This window comes from Herpailurus yagouaroundi, unplaced genomic scaffold (assembly GCF_014898765.1).
Source record: "Herpailurus yagouaroundi ecotype Mexico unplaced genomic scaffold, PumYag 210, whole genome shotgun sequence".
Lineage (NCBI taxonomy): Eukaryota > Metazoa > Chordata > Mammalia > Carnivora > Felidae > Herpailurus > Herpailurus yagouaroundi.
This window is the reverse complement of record NW_024412441.1, coordinates 20,746,936-20,763,580: the sequence shown is the minus strand read 5'-3', so window position 1 is coordinate 20,763,580 and position 16,645 is coordinate 20,746,936. Positions and strand designations below refer to the sequence as shown.

Here is a 16,645-nt window from a genome sequence, read left to right as displayed (position 1 = left end):
AAGCAGCCACCAGCAGGAAGCATTAGAAGGTTTTGAGGACCCAGGGCCTCTGAACACAAGAATTAGCCCTTGGTCGAGAAGAGAACTTTAATACACTGGAATATCTCAAGAACATAAAAGCAACTGAATGATGCAACTTTTTAAAAGTTGGTCTTGGTTCAAATGACAGAGGCTTCCTGTCCTTTGGTTCAGTTCAATGAACGCTGATGGAGGATGTCTCTTATACAGCAGCTCTTAAAAGACAAAACAAACAAGATTTGATCTCCACTCCCGGGAACCTGACAAGTGGGGAGTAAGCCGCAGAAGCTGGTAACTTTGAAACTTTAAGGTGCTGCCGTGAGAACACAAGACATTATATGGGACCCCAGAGGGCAGACATCAGGCTCTTAGAAACCAGAGCTGAGTCTTAAAGCGTGAACCAGAGTCAGCAGGTGAGGAGGACAGAGTGTTCCAGACAGAAGTAACAGCATGGGTAAAGAGCCAGGATATACTCCCAGGATATAGATGAAACCAGTTTTCATTAATATACTCTATAGCTACCAAGCATGACTTTTTAATCAATCCTTAATTTGGCCCCAAAGCAAAAAAGTGGTAAGTATATATTCCTTTAACTACTGTTCAAAGATTGTTTACAGTCAAGCACAAACATTCTTTTTTTTTTTTTTTAATATATTTTTTTCAATGTTTATTCATTTTTGGGACAGAGAGAGACAGAGCATGAACGGGGGAGGGGCAGAGAGAGAGGGAGACACAGAATCGGAAACAGGCTCCAGGCTCTGAGCCATCAGCCCAGAGCCCGACGCGGGGCTCGAACTCACGGACCGCGAGATCGTGACCTGGCTGGAGTCGGACGCTTAACCGACTGCACCACCCAGGCGCCCCTCAAGCACAAACATTCTTAAAGGATATAAAACAAAAGTTCTAGACACACTTGGTGTCGATCTTGGATAAAAGGAAATGGAAGGAGATCTCTGTTATTGGAAGGACCATAAAAATAATCTGCATTAAACCACAAAAACAAATCTAAAACTTAATTTTTTTTTTTGCATATTAAAAAATAACATCTCCAAAGCAGTGGATAGAGGCATCCCTTGCATTTCTCAGGCACTAACTATTTTTAGAATGTGTTCACCCTTGGGGTGCCTGGGTGGCTCAGTTGGTTCATGGGTTCATGGTTTCAAGCCCCGCATGGGACTGTGCTGACAGCTCAGAGCCTGGAGCCTGCTTCAGATTCTGTCTCTCTCTCTCTCTGCCCCTCCTCTACTTATGCTCTTTCTCTCTCTCTCTCAAAAATAAATAAATATTAAAAAAAAAAAAGAATGTGTTCACCATCAATTGATTCATTTGATCACCACACAAATGCTTTTTGGAAGATGGGCCTCATATTCTCAACTTCTCAGAAATGAAGTACTCCCCCATGGCTACAAGGGGCTAGAGCAGGGGTCTCCTGGCCCTGCACTGGTCTGTCCATCTCAACCCACTAACTATGCAAATTCATCTTCAAGGCAAAGAAGTGAAATCAGTGCATACAACCATGAAAAGCAAATTTTAAATGTTTACCGTTACAACTTATGGGAATCATAATAATAAGGTAAGCCAATGGTGGCATTCTGGGGACTTGAAATATACTGTATATTTGTCTTTTATTTCACTACAATCCTGTTCCTATTTGTAAAATGGTCAGCACCTGCATGGAAAGACAGGTAAAGTGAGGCATGGGATAGGGTGGATGATGACCTTGTGCCAGGAGGCTGAAGACCTATTTCTGTGCTGGGCTCTGCCATCACCAAACCCCAGCCTCAGTTTCCCCTTCTGTAAAATGATGGTCCTGGTGGCCTGACCTCTGAGCTCTCTTTCAGCTCCACAACCCCGACTCTCCTCTTGGGGAGACTGCCATAAGATTCAAAGCTGGGGATAAGACTGTTCTAGCAGATTAGAAGCTAACCCCACAGATTTCCCAGAAGTTTCCTGATAGTTACGGAAAGAGGAAATTGCGAAAGCAAAATGCAATTTGTTTATCTTAAGGCTGGAAACCTGTGGTTAGGTATAATATAGAGAATAGGACATTGGGGTAAATATGGCATTTTACAGCCTAACTTTTAGACAGAATATAAAATAGATCCAGTATGGGCCCCAAGGTATTGGAATCAATTATCTCCTCTGCCTGAATTCAGGTGAATTCATGCTTCTACTTTGGGTGGAAAGAATCTCCTTGGGATACGAGGTTTGCCCTAGAACACTAATAACTTCTGGAAGGATGAGGGGGGCCTAGCCAAATGACTCAGGTGTCTGTGAGCATCATAATTTACTAGAATTAGCAATACAAGTGCTGCCACCAGTTAAGCTATACTAAAATGCTCAAAGGTACTGTTGTTTTTAATTGGAAAATTAAAAATCTGAAAAATCTGCCCCAGAACTAAGAGGAATACCACATTTCAGAATTTACAGACCTCACCTCATATTCTTTCTAAAGTTCTTCCATAGTTCCAACCCCACTTTCCCCCATCTGAGAAAGATGGAAAGAACTATTCCTCCCAAACCCCATACCTCTCTTTCTTCTGACACTGCTCTTGTGGCCTGGGGACGTGACTTCATGTTAGGAGCAAAAGGCAACACCGAAGAACCAGAGAAATGTTGAAACCGAGACACCAAAATTCTGCATATGTGGAATGGATGAAGGAGGAAATTGACCTGTACAACCTACCTGTGTGATCAGAACTCAAGTGCCCCTTCAATAAGAGTTAACTCCTACTCATATAAATTCACGGCCAGACATGAAAAGAAGCAATCCCAACCCCTCCATCCCCTGTCGTCATCATCCAAGGCACAAATTTAACTCTCCATAACTGAAAAACCATCCTAAATCAGTTTGTTTTAGAACTCTCTGAAATAATACGCAGCCCAGAATAAATCAGATGGATGTTATGAAAGGATTCTGGTGACAAAAGAAACATTTATCACATCAGCATAATAACACTCATTGCGAGAAGGTCCTGGATGGCTAATCCTGCCTCTTTGGTGTGGGTGTGGTACAAACAGGGACTAGAATGAATCCGATTTCATGTGTGTGCCCACGTATGCCAATCATGGGATAGACTGAATGACCTTACTGATGTTCATTTGGGCTTCTGCTTCTGATTCTATCAGTGGTGGGAGCAGCAAGACAGAGACCCAAGTGATCTGACAGGGCTCCTCGAGGGGGCTCCACCCCCAAGACGAGCCCAACACCTGGGCCCACAGCCACCCAAAGCTGGCAGAGGGAGGGGAGCCGCTTCACAGGTGCCCCCGCCAGGAGTTAAACCCTGTTATTCAAAACTCTTCAATACCTTGGGGGTGTCCGGGTGGCTCAGTTAAGCAGCTGACTCTAGATTTGGGCTCAGGTCAGGATCTCACAGTTCAAGAGTTCAAGCCCCAGATTGGGCTCTGTGCTAACAGCGTGGAGCCTGCCTCCGATACTCCCTCTCTCTGCCCCTTCCCCACTCGTTCTCTCTCACTCTCTCTCTCTTTCAAAAATAAATAAATGTTAAAAATTAAAAAAAAAAAAAAACTCTTCAATACCTTGCCTGCATGTATTTTCCTTCACATTCACTGAGTGCTGAGGTTCACACTTCCATGTGGAGGGGAAGCATGTGGGAAAACACACTCTGGGTGAACCCTGGGTGATTTGGGGGAGGCTTCTCCACCAACCAGTCAGCTGCTGGTTCTCTAGGCCCCGGGGTTGATGAGACTCAGGTGAAATGATGTTTCACAAAAGTGCTAGCTGGCCCTGACCTTTTCATGCTGACTTCTCTGTTGCTCTCAGCTAAAGAAAGACATACCTGACTCCAGAGAAAATGAGGAAAGACACAAGGAGTGTCCTGATTTAACAGTACTTATTACAGCTAAAGAAATAATTTTGAAAAGCAGGTTAGCTACTAAAAGATGGCAAAGAACAGAATAACGATTTTGCCCTAAAAACGCTTTTCCTGCCAGCTTTCCTTCTTTATGGCCTTTGACACGCAGTCTCCTCTTCCTGAGGGCCGGGTTGAACTCGGACAACAAATCGGAGTTGTTGTCAAACCACAGGGTGAACCCAGCCACCGCACAACAACCTCACGCTCAGGACAGCCGCGTAAGCTACAGAAGTCATGTTCAAGATGCTCGCTTTGTTTTAGACACATCCTATCTTCTTAGAAGTGGCATTTCAGAAAAAGTAAACAAAAACTGGACGTTCTATTTTTGGTCCTTCTTTAAAGGGCTACATTCAAGTGCTTGCTCTGAATGGCCCCAAGCACATCACTTAACATCTCTGTGCCTTGGTATCATAGTTGTAAAATGGGAATAAAATAGTGCTCCCTCCAGAGACGGTTGTCGAATCAAAGGAGCTAATGTGTGGGACGGTGACAGTTGGGTGTAGCCCCTCCCTAACCCCTAGGCCTAATGATAGTTTATGCTGCCTAATTTATTATGGAAAAAATGACAATGAGATGCCCATGGGGTGGCAGTGACAAAGCTTTGGGATACAAAATGTGCAGGGGGAAGCTCCTACTGTTGACCCTGCGCCCCCATGCATGAGAAGCACTATCAGAAGTTGTTCAAGGGGCATCTCATTCTTCATCACAGACACCAGTGAGCTTTGTGCTTTTATTCTGCTTATCTGGAAGGAAGTTGGATGTCAGTGCCCACAAGAGTGAGTGGGTTCCAGAAGTCAAAGTGGACAGTCTGTGTCCAGCCTTGTGTTTGTTTCTCCCTGTTCCAGGCTGCCCCAGGACGCTGGCTTCCTTATCTTATTGTGCTCATGTCAGAGAGCGGGCTGCACAGCACACAGGGAGAGATAAGACAATGGTTGGGGGGAAGCCGGCTGGTCATTTGGACTACCATGTTCCCTCCCAGGATTTCAGGGCGGTGAGTGCACTGGCTGAGGCCAGGGGGAGCCTCATTCTTGCTGACTGACTGGATTTCAGCCGGAGAGGCATCATGCTCAGGCCTCAGCAGAGAAAGGGAAGCACTGAACCTTCTGGAATGGGTCAGCAGGCCTGCCTGGCTGCAGGACCTGCGAGTTCTGGGAGCCGGGAAAGGACCCTTGGCTTTTGCAACCTCTCATTTTCATCTGGAAAACATGAGGATCGCTGAGGTCCTGTCTTAGTCTATTCTGGCTACTGTAACAAATTACCATATACTGAGTGGCTTAAACAACAGACATTTATTTCCCACAGTGCTGGAGGCTGCAAGTCCAAGATCAGGATGCCAGGACAGTCAGTTCTGGTGAGAATCTTCTTCCTGGTTGCAGATGGGGGCCTTTTCTTGTCTCCTCACACGGCATGGCCAGGGCTAGCTAGCTCTCCAGCCTCTTCTTACAAGGACGTGACTCTCATCCATGAGGACTCCACCCTCATGACCTAATCACCTTCCAAAGGCCCCACCTCCTAATACTGTCACACTGGGACTTGGGGTTTCACCATATGAATTTTAGGGGGACACAAACATTCAGTCCATTGTAGGTCCTTCTCCTTCCATTGCAAAAGCAGCTTATTAACCAAAATCAGGGTGTGTATGTATCTTTGTGTGTGTCTGTGCGTCCAATCCAAAGAGTAAACTCCCATTTCCATTGAAAATCAGATGGTTTCTTGCTCCTTAGGGGATTGTGACATAGGAGAAAAGTAACGGGGTCCTTCCAGGTGGTCAGAGCTAAGCCCTACGGCTGCAGGCCAACCCTCTTTAGAAAAAACAGGAGGTCAGAAGAAACAGCACATGTCATATTTATCATGGTGAGATGCCCCATACATCCCATAAGATCTTAGAATCCACGGGAATCCACAGAGTCTATTTGACTTAGACCGAATTTTCAGACACAAAAGGTTATCAGGCTACTTTGTTCTTAGAAACGGGAAAAGCTTTTGAAAGCAAAGTGTGCAACCCCAAGCATCTGCCAAGACACTGTGTTTGGCTTCTATAGTTTGAGTATTTCATTTTTTCCCATGACGTTAGCTTTTAAGAGAACACTGGGATATACTGTGTCTTTAATTGCTAGCGTGTACCTTGTCTGAAAAAAGCAAGGACTTCCTTCATTAAGAAATTACCTTGAGGCTGGCATTTACTGGGGGCAGTGGTGGTGTGTGGGCAGTCTGAGGGATGAGCTGGTCCCAGCAGGGAGTGATAAAAAGATGACTACTACTTCTCATTGTTATGGACATCTCTCCTCTTGATATCGACTGTTTAGTATGAATACCTCCTTTTTATGGATGAAGAGGCTCTGTTTTGGGGTGTCTGTGACTTGCCAAGTTCACTTGGCCACAGTGACCATGTCAGGCTGCCAAGGCTTCCTGCTACGGGCCACAAGCTGCATTCATCAAACCATTTAAAATGCTGCCCGCCTCCATGGCGATGGCCACTCACATGCTCTGATTTAAAGTCAGGTCATAGGTCAACACTGCCATAGCCAAGGAAAAGGCTGAATGTTTTTATAGGTATCTCCTATAAACAGGCTGCAATACACACAAGAGCTGTCAAACCCAAGCTGCCAGAAAACACAAACACAGCCTCAAGTAGGTTCATCCTAATGATACTACCCCAAGTGGCACAAACTAGGAAATGAGACTCTGGTGCTTAATAGAGCTACATACATACTTAGACACACAGCAAAAAGGAAACAGGAGATTTTGTACACAGGGGTTAAACAGCTGGCCACTGGGAACAGCCAACTCACGCCAACACAGCACAACTTCACAGAAACGGGGAACACAAAAGGAACTATTCTTCTTTTAAAAATGTAAGCAAGGGTGGGGCACCTGGGTGGCTCAGTCGGTTGAGCCTCCGACTTCAGCTCAGGCCATGATCTCGAGGTCATGAGTTCGAGCCCCGCATTGGGCTCACTGCTTTCAGCGCAGGGGCCACTTCAGATCCTCTGTCCCTCTCTCTTTCTGCCCCTCTCCCCAACCCACCCCCACTTAAACTCTCTCAAAAATAAATAGACATTAAAAAAAATCTGAAGCATGATGTCTTTTTCGTTAGGCACCCCCACTATTTTCCAGGTCTTAGCCAGTAAGGGGCCAGTGCAGGTCTCTGGGGCAGGTTAGCTGGAACAGTCTCATCACGTGCTTAGAGAATGCCACTAGCCCAGCCATGGAGAGACAAAAGAGAGAAGAAACCCACCGTACAGTGGGAAGAGTAACAGACTCTTCCCACCTTGTAACTCCACATACACCAAACAGCAGGAATCCAAACAAATGTGGCGCACACTGGAGCCACACTGGCTGCTAAGCATGGCTATTTTCACGGCACAAGGGAGAATGAATGGTGCTCCTGAAGTTGTGTGGCCAGCGCAACAGGCCCTGGCCAAGCAAGAGCAAACAAGTGCCAGGGCAGGAACAGCCAGGAAACTGCCCCGGTGAGTGTGTGGAGCAGGTTTCCAAAGAACTCAGGGGCCAGGGTGACTGAGGAGTTGCCCCCAGGTGGGGAGGCAGACATGGATTGCTCTGAGGCCCCATGGAAGGAGCAGGGCGCTGTCATGTTTCCTTAGACGCTGTTGAGTGGGTCACATCTGTCGTGTGTGGCAGTCAGGAGCCAGTACAGGTTCTTCCCTCACCCTGTCCACAGCACACTTTGCACACCTACCCACCCTCCTCCTATGAGGTGCTAGGCATCCTGGGGGGCTCACGAACCCAGCCTGAGCCCAGGCCCAGGATGACACACACACGTATGGACAGGGGCGCTGATGTTGGTGGCTGTGTCCAAGACCGGACTGACACAGAGTAGCAGCTGGGGGCCCTGCCAGGGAGTACCCCATGGCTCACTAGAGAGTGAGTGAGGGACAAGGGGGGCCAGGAGCTAAGAGTCTGCTTGCTTGGGGAAGGGGGTGGGGCATGGGGAGAGTGGTGAATGACAGCAAAGAAGGTGGAAGTTGAGAATGGGATGTGTAATGCAGGGGAGGGCACTGTTTCCATCGAGGCCGTGTATAACGCTAAATCGAGGGGTACTGGGCTTCTTCAGACACAATCTCAAGCAGTGCCTTTCTTGATCAGATATAAGTACAGAAGACAGTCCAAGGGTGGAGGTCTTTTATGAGCTGTGTCCCCCACCGTCACCCCAGCTCCACTTAGTAAACCCGGTGTGTGCTAAGCGAACCATCAATTCCGGAAGTGCTTCCATAACAAGTGTGGCAAGTGCTCCCATGATCCCAGGACCACATGGGATGAGACCACCCGGCCATCCAGGATAGGGAACTGAGAGACAGAGGCCAAGAGTGGAAGCATTGAGGGAAAGCCCCAGAAGCAGCTCCAACGCAAGAAGCTTCCTTACCTCACATGAAATCAGTTTGTCCTGAGCCAGAAATCCTAGAGATTATTACCAGCCAAGGACTGCATTATGATTGGAAATAGAAACAAGTTCTCTAACTCGAGAGATCATAAAACCTCTTCAAAACTGCCACGCAAATCTGCTGTGAATGCATCTCTCTCTCCAACAACCGCTGTGAAGGGGAAGGGAGGCGAAGCCATAAAAATAAAATCCTCCCCGACCATTAAAGCCTTGGCGAGCTCAGCAACGATCTCTGTTTTGGGTCTTAAGATGAACGGATATTCCAGAGCTATACAGCAATCGTTCTTGGTACCATTCCACCTAACACGCCTGCCCCCACTCCAACCTCAAACACACACCAAAACTGGGATTTTAAAGTTTTCCTCAGTTTTATTAGATCACCATCTGCAGAAAATCAGGCATCTCATGTAGTGAGTGATGACTGAACTGCAGGCTGTGTCTTTCATTGATGGCATGAAGGGAAGCGCTGATGCGGCAAACACCCCATTTGGATGGGCTCCTCCCTGCCCCGCAAACCCACATCCTCCAAAACTCTTCTCCCGCTACAAAGCAATGCCCACCCACCTCCCTCACAGCATCAGCAGGCAGGCTGAACACTCACACTGCACTGTGTACATCTATCCTGCTGCCTATTTCCAAATAGGCCTTAATCTTGTGAAACGGAACAGTGGAAAATTGAAGCTATCTAGTTCTGAAATTGAAAAAATACTGGACTTTTCTAAGCACTAAAGACAAATCTGAACTGCTCCCCAAAGCACTGTAGGCCTACAAAGAGGACCAAGACTGGAAATGCAATTGTCCTATCCCCAGGAACTTCCTGGAAACATTAGATTTTCCTCTCTGAATTAAGAAGAGGAAAAAACATGATGAACATCTTTTATGAATTTCATCTATCCCATTTGCTTTCCTGTCTTCCCTGGCAGAAGCGGAAAATTTCAAAGACTACAACAAACTCACATTTCAGCTATGCGTCAGGCACAAAGTATTTGTTTAAGTGACTCCTGTACATTCAGAGAAAGAATGTCGGTCAGGGTGTAAACCCTTTGATCCCAGAAACAGTAAAGCTTCTTAGAAATGCTTGAGGCAGCCTGCTGTCTTATGGAAAGCCATCTCCTCAAGAGTTTTCTTGGAAACAGATCACTGAAGGGGTATGTCTCCTAATACCATTTTCAGGGCTCTTTTGAGATGACTGCAAGGTTGATCAGGTCTCCTTATTTTTTATGGAAAGCCTCAACTTCCACTATTTTCTTTTGTGTCCTCACAAACCACTGGAATACTTCAAAAATGACTATCATGAACTATCATGCGGCCATTAAAATTATATTTGCATGGAATATTTAATGACATGGGGAAATGCCTATGCTCAGATTAAGGCAAGCAACCAGAATAGAAAACCAGCATTACGTCAAGCATGGGAAAATGCATAAAAGAAATTCAAGAGACTGGTAATGTGTGGTGTTGGTTAAGACATGGGTGGGTGGGTGGGAAAGGGCATGGATACAGCTGTTTGAGTCATCCACTTGGCAGCATCTATCCATATTTCCAACAGATGTGCCCCTCTACTCAGGAATCCCCTCCTAGTAACCCCTTGACTTAGAAAAACTTGGAATGTACCCAAAGATACACAGATAAGGAAGTTAAGACAACATGGAATGTAATAGTAAAGAAGTGGAAACAAAGCACAGTAAGTGTTTAACAACGAGTTAAATTATGTGTCGGCCGTACTCCTCGGTATGACTATGTAGCCTTTAAAAAGAATGAAGTAGATATAAGAAATGACCCAAAAAATTCTCATGCCAAAAAAAGTCGCTACATAAAAGTCATGGGATAAGTTCTGTTTAAAAAGAAGACATACATATATGGGTATATATATGTAAATGCACCAGAAAATGACTAGCAGACTACACCCCCAAGTTCATCTCCTGAGAAGGGTGGAGAGGTATGTGGTGCATCGGTTATGATGCTTCTGGCTACAACTAACAAAAACCTAACTTGACCCGCTTTACGTGGTCAGGACAGTTTCAGGATCTCCCAAACATCGCAAAGCAGAGACTCCTCGCTGGGTAATTCAGAAGGCTAAGGGCACTATGGAGTCCAATTCTTCACCTTTGCATTCTTTGGCAGGTCAGCTGGGACCTGGCCTAGCCTGCTCTGGGGGCTGATGGTTGCCCCACTTACAGGCATCGCATATCCAGAAGAAAAGGGCTGCTTCCCTCCTTGCCTGATTTGAAGGCCCAGTAACCCACCCTCATGCTTCATTGGCCGGGACAAAGTCCACATGCTTGTGCTGAGCCAATCACTGGCAAGAATGGTAGGCTCACTTGGGTAGCTTTGGCCAATCAGGATTTACTCCTGAGACATATGGACCAGGGAGGGTAGACTCAGGAGCAAAACCAGGTTTCTGCTAGGCAGAAAAAGGGGAATGACACTTACATACGACACAGACTGTGAAGGTCATCTTTTTACTAGAAATGGTCCTGATTATTTGAAATTTTTATGAGATTATTCATACATATTTTAAAAATATCTAACATTAAAAAAATTTAATGTATAGAAAAAAAAGACTGAAAGGAAATACACCTTGAGGTTGCAGGTAATCTCCATCTTCTTCACTCTTTGCTAGGCTTTCCAAAAATTAAATATACTTTTATGACATAAAAATGATAATTTAAACACATTCTCCTCCATATCCTGATGATCAAGGGGCACAAATATTCTTCATGAAATTGTGCACTACCATTTTTGGTTCAGAAGAGGCTGGAAGAATAATGCTGCTTAGCTCTGTCATTCACCTTCCTTTTCTTTTTTTAAAGTTTCTTTACTTATTTTTAATGTTTATTTTTGAGAGAGAGAGACAGAGAGAGACAGAGACACAGAATCCGAAGCAGGTTCCAGTCTCCAAGTTGTCAGCACACAGCCCTACGTGGGGCTCAAACTCACAAACTGTGAGATCATGACCTGAGCCAAAGTTGGACACTCAACCAACTGAGCCATGCAGGCACCCCTAAAGTTTATTTATTTTGAGAGAGAGAGCAGACATGCAAGGGGCAGAGAAGCAGAGACAGCAAGAGAGAGGATTCCCAAGCAGGCTCAGCACTGCCAGTGCAGAGCCTGATGCAGGACTTGAATCCACAAACTGTGAAATCATGACCTGAGTGGAAATCAGGAGTCCAATGGTTAACCAAATGAGCCACCCAGGCACCCCTTACCTTCCTTTAGATGGGCTTGTGTCTACTGGAAGCCTGGATGATTTTCAAAGACCCAGGGGCATAATCCTCCACAGCTTTCTGCACAGCAGCAGAGTCTACAAAGTTGGGTCCCTGGCTCCTACCTCCCACCCTCTGCCCCTGCCACTGCTCTAACCTCCATTCTGGGTGCTCAGATGCTTGCTGCCCTCCTTTGCCTCCTTGTTACCCCTCTACCCCACCCGCAGGACTGCCTTGGCTCCAGTCATTCCTCTGCTTTTCCTCCCCCCACACATCAAAAGGCCATTGGCATTCTCTTACAACTTGGTTTTCAAGGTTTATTTTAGGTGGGGAGGCACGGAGCTGGAATGACAGCAGTAAAATCTCCTTTGCAAATAATAAATGGAACTCTAATACATATACTACATATATCTTATATATTATATATATCTTACATAGTATATATCTTACATATTATATATATCTTATATATTATATATATATAAAAGTAGAGCAATGTTGAAGTATTTTGAGGGCCACCCAGATTACCCCTCCTAAGATCAGAGTGATAGAGATCACTGCCTTGGAATATCCATCTTCCCTGGATGTCAAGAGGAAACAATCATCTCATAGCCTAAAGTATAAAACATCTGCTTGATGAACTCGGACACACCCTGCACTAATTTCAGCTAACTCAGCTAGATGGGAAAGGTCTCTCCCTCTCCCTCCCTCTCTCTCCCGCTCATTCTCTCCTCGGGCCCCCCCCCCCCCCGCAAGTCTGCTCATGGCTTAATCCTTCCTTAAAAGTGCTTTGCCAGGGAATGCACCAGTGCCCCTCAAAGAGGGGAGGCACTTGCCCTTCCCTCTGAATCAGATTTTTAAAGGAGTGCCTGACTGTACAAACACCAGTTGGTCTTGATCACTGGAACCTAAAGGCTAGGCTCCAGGAACACCCTCAGGTAAATATATTGCTAGCAGGGTGTCACCAAGGCTAACCAGAAGCCAGGGCACTGCAGGAGAAGAGTGGAGATGTGCGTGCTCCTGATAATTCCGTTTTGCCTCTGATTAACTTCCACAGCTGCCCACCCTCCAGCCCTAGCCTGGTTCTCTACTGCTTGCCTGGGGTTTGCTGGTTGACCAAATCGAATTTCTAATTGGTGAACTACATAGAAAAATATTTTAGGAACCTCTCCTTTCTCTTGCCTACCCCCCCCCCCCCCCCTTTCCCACTGACAGTAATGAAAGCAATCATTCTGGTAATCCTAGCAGCCTGACCAGTGAAGCATTATTCCCACCCTTTTTCTGACCAGGACACTGAGGCTCAAAGAGGTTAAAAAAAGGTTGCTCCAGGTCACACGATAGCTGAGCAGGGAGGCTATCCCAGGTCTGTCTGATTTCAACATTTGCAGGTTATTTTCTGCCAGATCACAAAGCTTTCCATTCCAAGAAGACTAGATAGAGGTCAAGGTCAGCAAAGTAGAAGCCCTATCAGAAAACCCCCTTTTCTGGGCCCATTCTCTGGTCCAGGACCTCATTTTTGGTCTAGAAAGAATCCTTCTCTCTTCCTCATCTAGTCAGCTGCTTGATGAGAGGGGAGAGAGGACCCACGTTCTTTATTTTTCCATTGCCTGGGCCTACCATGTAGTAGATGTTCAGTAAACATATGCTGAACTGAATTAAGTATATTCCAGAACTTTGCTGGTGTTTCAACAGCATCAAGAGTGCATGGTAGCTTGTGAGAAATGCAGTATCTTGGGTCCCGACCCAGATGTGCTGGCTTAGCATGTACTAACAAGGTCCCCAGGAAACTGCACGCACTATGAAGTTTGAGGCGTGATCCTTGACACCTCCCACCCTCTTTAATACACTGTTTTTCTCACACCAGTGTAGAAGTTAAGCTCTCTCCTTTCTATTCTGAATCATCAAATGGAAACCACACATTGTTTTAGGACCTGCAGAAGTTCAAGTGATCTTTGGGGGAACTTTACCTAAGAGATTACTTTGTTTGCAATGCCAAGTGGTCCCCATTGCCAGAGAATTCAAAAAAAATTCCCCTTTTAAAACAAGTGTTCACATTTAGCAAGTGTTTATTCAGTGCTCTCAGGTACTACTGATCATCATCAGATTTAAACTAGAGTTACTCCTAGTTAAGTATCCTATTAGCACTCACAAATTTCTAACCTTTGGATAACTCTCATCAGTGGTTCAGCTCATTTCCTATACCTCTTTATTGAGCATCTATTATGAACAAGGCCTCATAGGGATGAGATGCTGCAGGGAATATGAATGAGCAGTCCCTGACCTCCCATCTTTGCTACAAATAGAATGAAGATCAGGAGCATGCTAATTAAACATTTGTGTAAGCAAACAATGCATCAAGTATCATTGCCACTATTTAAATGTGAAACTCAATTAGATGCTTCTCTGATGCAGCCAATTAAACCCTTGGTGTGCAGCAGCCAAGAATACTGAGTCACTGGGCTATTTTCAACACCTTGTAATTTGACCTCTCTTGGGAAAGAGATGTCACCGCTTACATGGGACCAGCATGGGACAATCAGTGTCCAGATCACAATGGAAAAACTGACTTTTCACGTGAAGAACAAGATAGCTACTTGTTTTAAAAAGGAAGAAAAAAGGGGCGCCTGGGTGGCGCAGTCGGTTAAGCGTCCGACTTCAGCCAGGTCACGATCTCGCGGTCTGTGAGTTCGAGCCTAGCGTCAGGCTCTGGGCTGATGGCTCAGAGCCTGGAGCCTGTTTCCGATTCTGTGTCTCCCTCTCTCTCTGACCCTCCCCCATTCATGCTCTGTCTCTTTCTGTCCCAAAAATAAATAAACGTTGAAAAAAAAAATTTAAAAAGGAAGAAAAAGGACTTAGCCCTTTCGGTCCTTCAGGCTCAAGAGCAAGACTTTGAAAAAGTTAACATATACAGATGGTGATATGAAATGTGTATGCAGGCATTATTATTGTCATCTGAACAAATCATTAATTTTGAATTTACAATCTGAAAACAAGTGGCAGGGTTAAGACCCACCTATAAAGATCACCAAGAATTAAGAAAGATTGTTTAAAAACTGGGATAAATTCAACTTCATAATGATATACATCAGATGATGTAATTTTTTTTACCATTTTTGTTATCTTTAGAGTTTTCATTATTAAACATCCAGAAACACTAAAAAGGACCCAAACTCCAAAAAGGACCAAAGAAGCTTAAAAACAATTGTTATTTGCTACATAAAGATGAAGTTTTTAGTCACCATCTGAACACTGTCATCATATCAAGGAATTTTTTTCATCACACTAATTAGTAAAACCTCACTTGGTTCTTTTCTTGGCATGGTTAACTCTTTGGGGGGTAACGTTTTATTAATAACATATTTCCTCTAGAATGTAGTCCCTTCTCTCACCTCCGCAGGAGTCACTCTGGGGAATAGTAGGAATAAAACCAATTCTATGATCATGCACAGTGGGACAGATCAGCAAATAAATAGAGGCATCCATTTCCAAGAAGAATATGGCTAAAAGCAGCACATTTACGATTGTTTTAAGCCACACTCCGCATCTCTCTGGGAGATGGAAGACAATTATTGAATGTCTTTATGTTGCACACTTTATTTTTAACTAAATCTTTAAGTAGACTGCTGAGAAATGCCAATACTTCTATGGGTCCTGGGCTAGCTGTGTAATGAAACAGATTTTTTTTTTCTCTTTTGCAAAATAGTGGCCCTGGTCAGAATAATGCTTTTAAACATTTCATTTATTCGATGGTTATTTTAAAAGACATTTTGGGATTATTTTTGCCAAACACTCCCGTTAAGGAAATCTTTGTGATAGAAAGAGCTAGAACTTGCCCTTGAATTTTGAACCGGCGCCTCCCACCCAAGAAGGGCAGTTGTGCTTTAATGCAAGCCATAATTAGTCAGTCAATTCACTGGTCAGGTACTAAGTTAGTGTTAGAGGTTCGTGGACAGAGTGCACCTTGCCAGGAACTGCTTTAAAGCTAATTATCTGGCAAGTCCTAACGGGGAGAACCCTCCTATTAAGGAAAAGAAGGTTTGGGTTCTAAATGATCATAAATGATGAGTTCATCTTTGCTATTTAAGTTAATAACTACTCAATACCTGTAAAGAATCAAGCCAACAAATTCAACGAATTTAGGGCACGATACCAAAGGAGCATGTACTAAAGACAAACACGCAGAGCTCTCCCCTCTCGGACCCCTTCTGAACACCTGTTGAGTCCCGAGGCTTTTAACTTCCTGAACTAAGGACTCCCGGATACAACCTTGGGAGTTTTTAGACTTTCTGGAAGTGCGTATGTATTTTTAAGGTTTCCATCTTGCTTAATCTACGAAACTGGTTACTAATTATTTATGAATCACAAGGCTGAAAACAAACTTTCTTACCTTGAGCAGTTAAAGAGTGGCAGGCAGAGGAGCGGGTTAGTTTTTAATTTAGCACCTTGGCACCTGTCCCTACCCTCTGGTTAACGACCCTGCGCAGCTCTATAGAAAGGTCAAAGGTGTGCCTTCCTCCTCGGCCCGGGGAGGGGGCACACCTATCAAATCAACTCGACGGAATCTAACCTGGGAAGCAGTGGCAAGGCTACGCTCTCTAAACATGCTGGGTCAGACTAGGTACCCAATGGGGCCCGGAAACAATTCCGACCTAGGGACCCAGAGAGATCGCGAGCCCGGGACGCGCACGCCGCACCCTCCAGGGCTACCCGGCTCCCCACTCTTCGCGAAGGCGCGCAGTGGGGCCCAGAGAGGCCACTGGGCAAGCCTCCAGGCTGCTACCTGGGCACGGCTTCTACCCACCCTGACAGTATCCTCTGAGCTCCCCCAAATCCTGAGGTTCGGGGTGCCTCGTCCTCTGCTTCCTATGGCGAGAGGCACACGGAGCACACCAGCCCGGCCGCCGCTGCAGTCCCGCAAGACGCGGTGTCCCGGGCGGCGGGACCCGGGGTGGGGGTGGGGCCCCAACATTCTACGCCCCTGACCCCCGCGCCGCGCAGCCCCGTGTCGGAGCGCCCCTCCCCGCCCCGCGCGTTCACCGCGCCGACTAGCAGGTGACCGAGTCCCGCGACCCCGCGCTCACGGACTTCCAACCCGGGTTCCCCGCGTCCCCGGGCGCGGCCCCTTACCTCGGAGCTGGCCGGGG

The 16,645-nt window shown here is 45.8% G+C and overlaps 1 protein-coding gene across 1 annotated transcript in view; it reads right to left on the bottom strand.

Moving 5' to 3' along the window:
* The window catches only part of NPAS2 (neuronal PAS domain protein 2), a 158,792-nt gene extending 142,153 nt beyond the window's left edge, over positions 1-16,639 (bottom strand). The window contains exon 1 of the mRNA XM_040454043.1: positions 16,629-16,639. The gene's annotated coding sequence lies outside the window, so the exon portion shown is untranslated. The remainder of the gene's footprint in view (positions 1-16,628) is intronic.
* Positions 16,640-16,645: the final 6 nt, after the last annotated feature.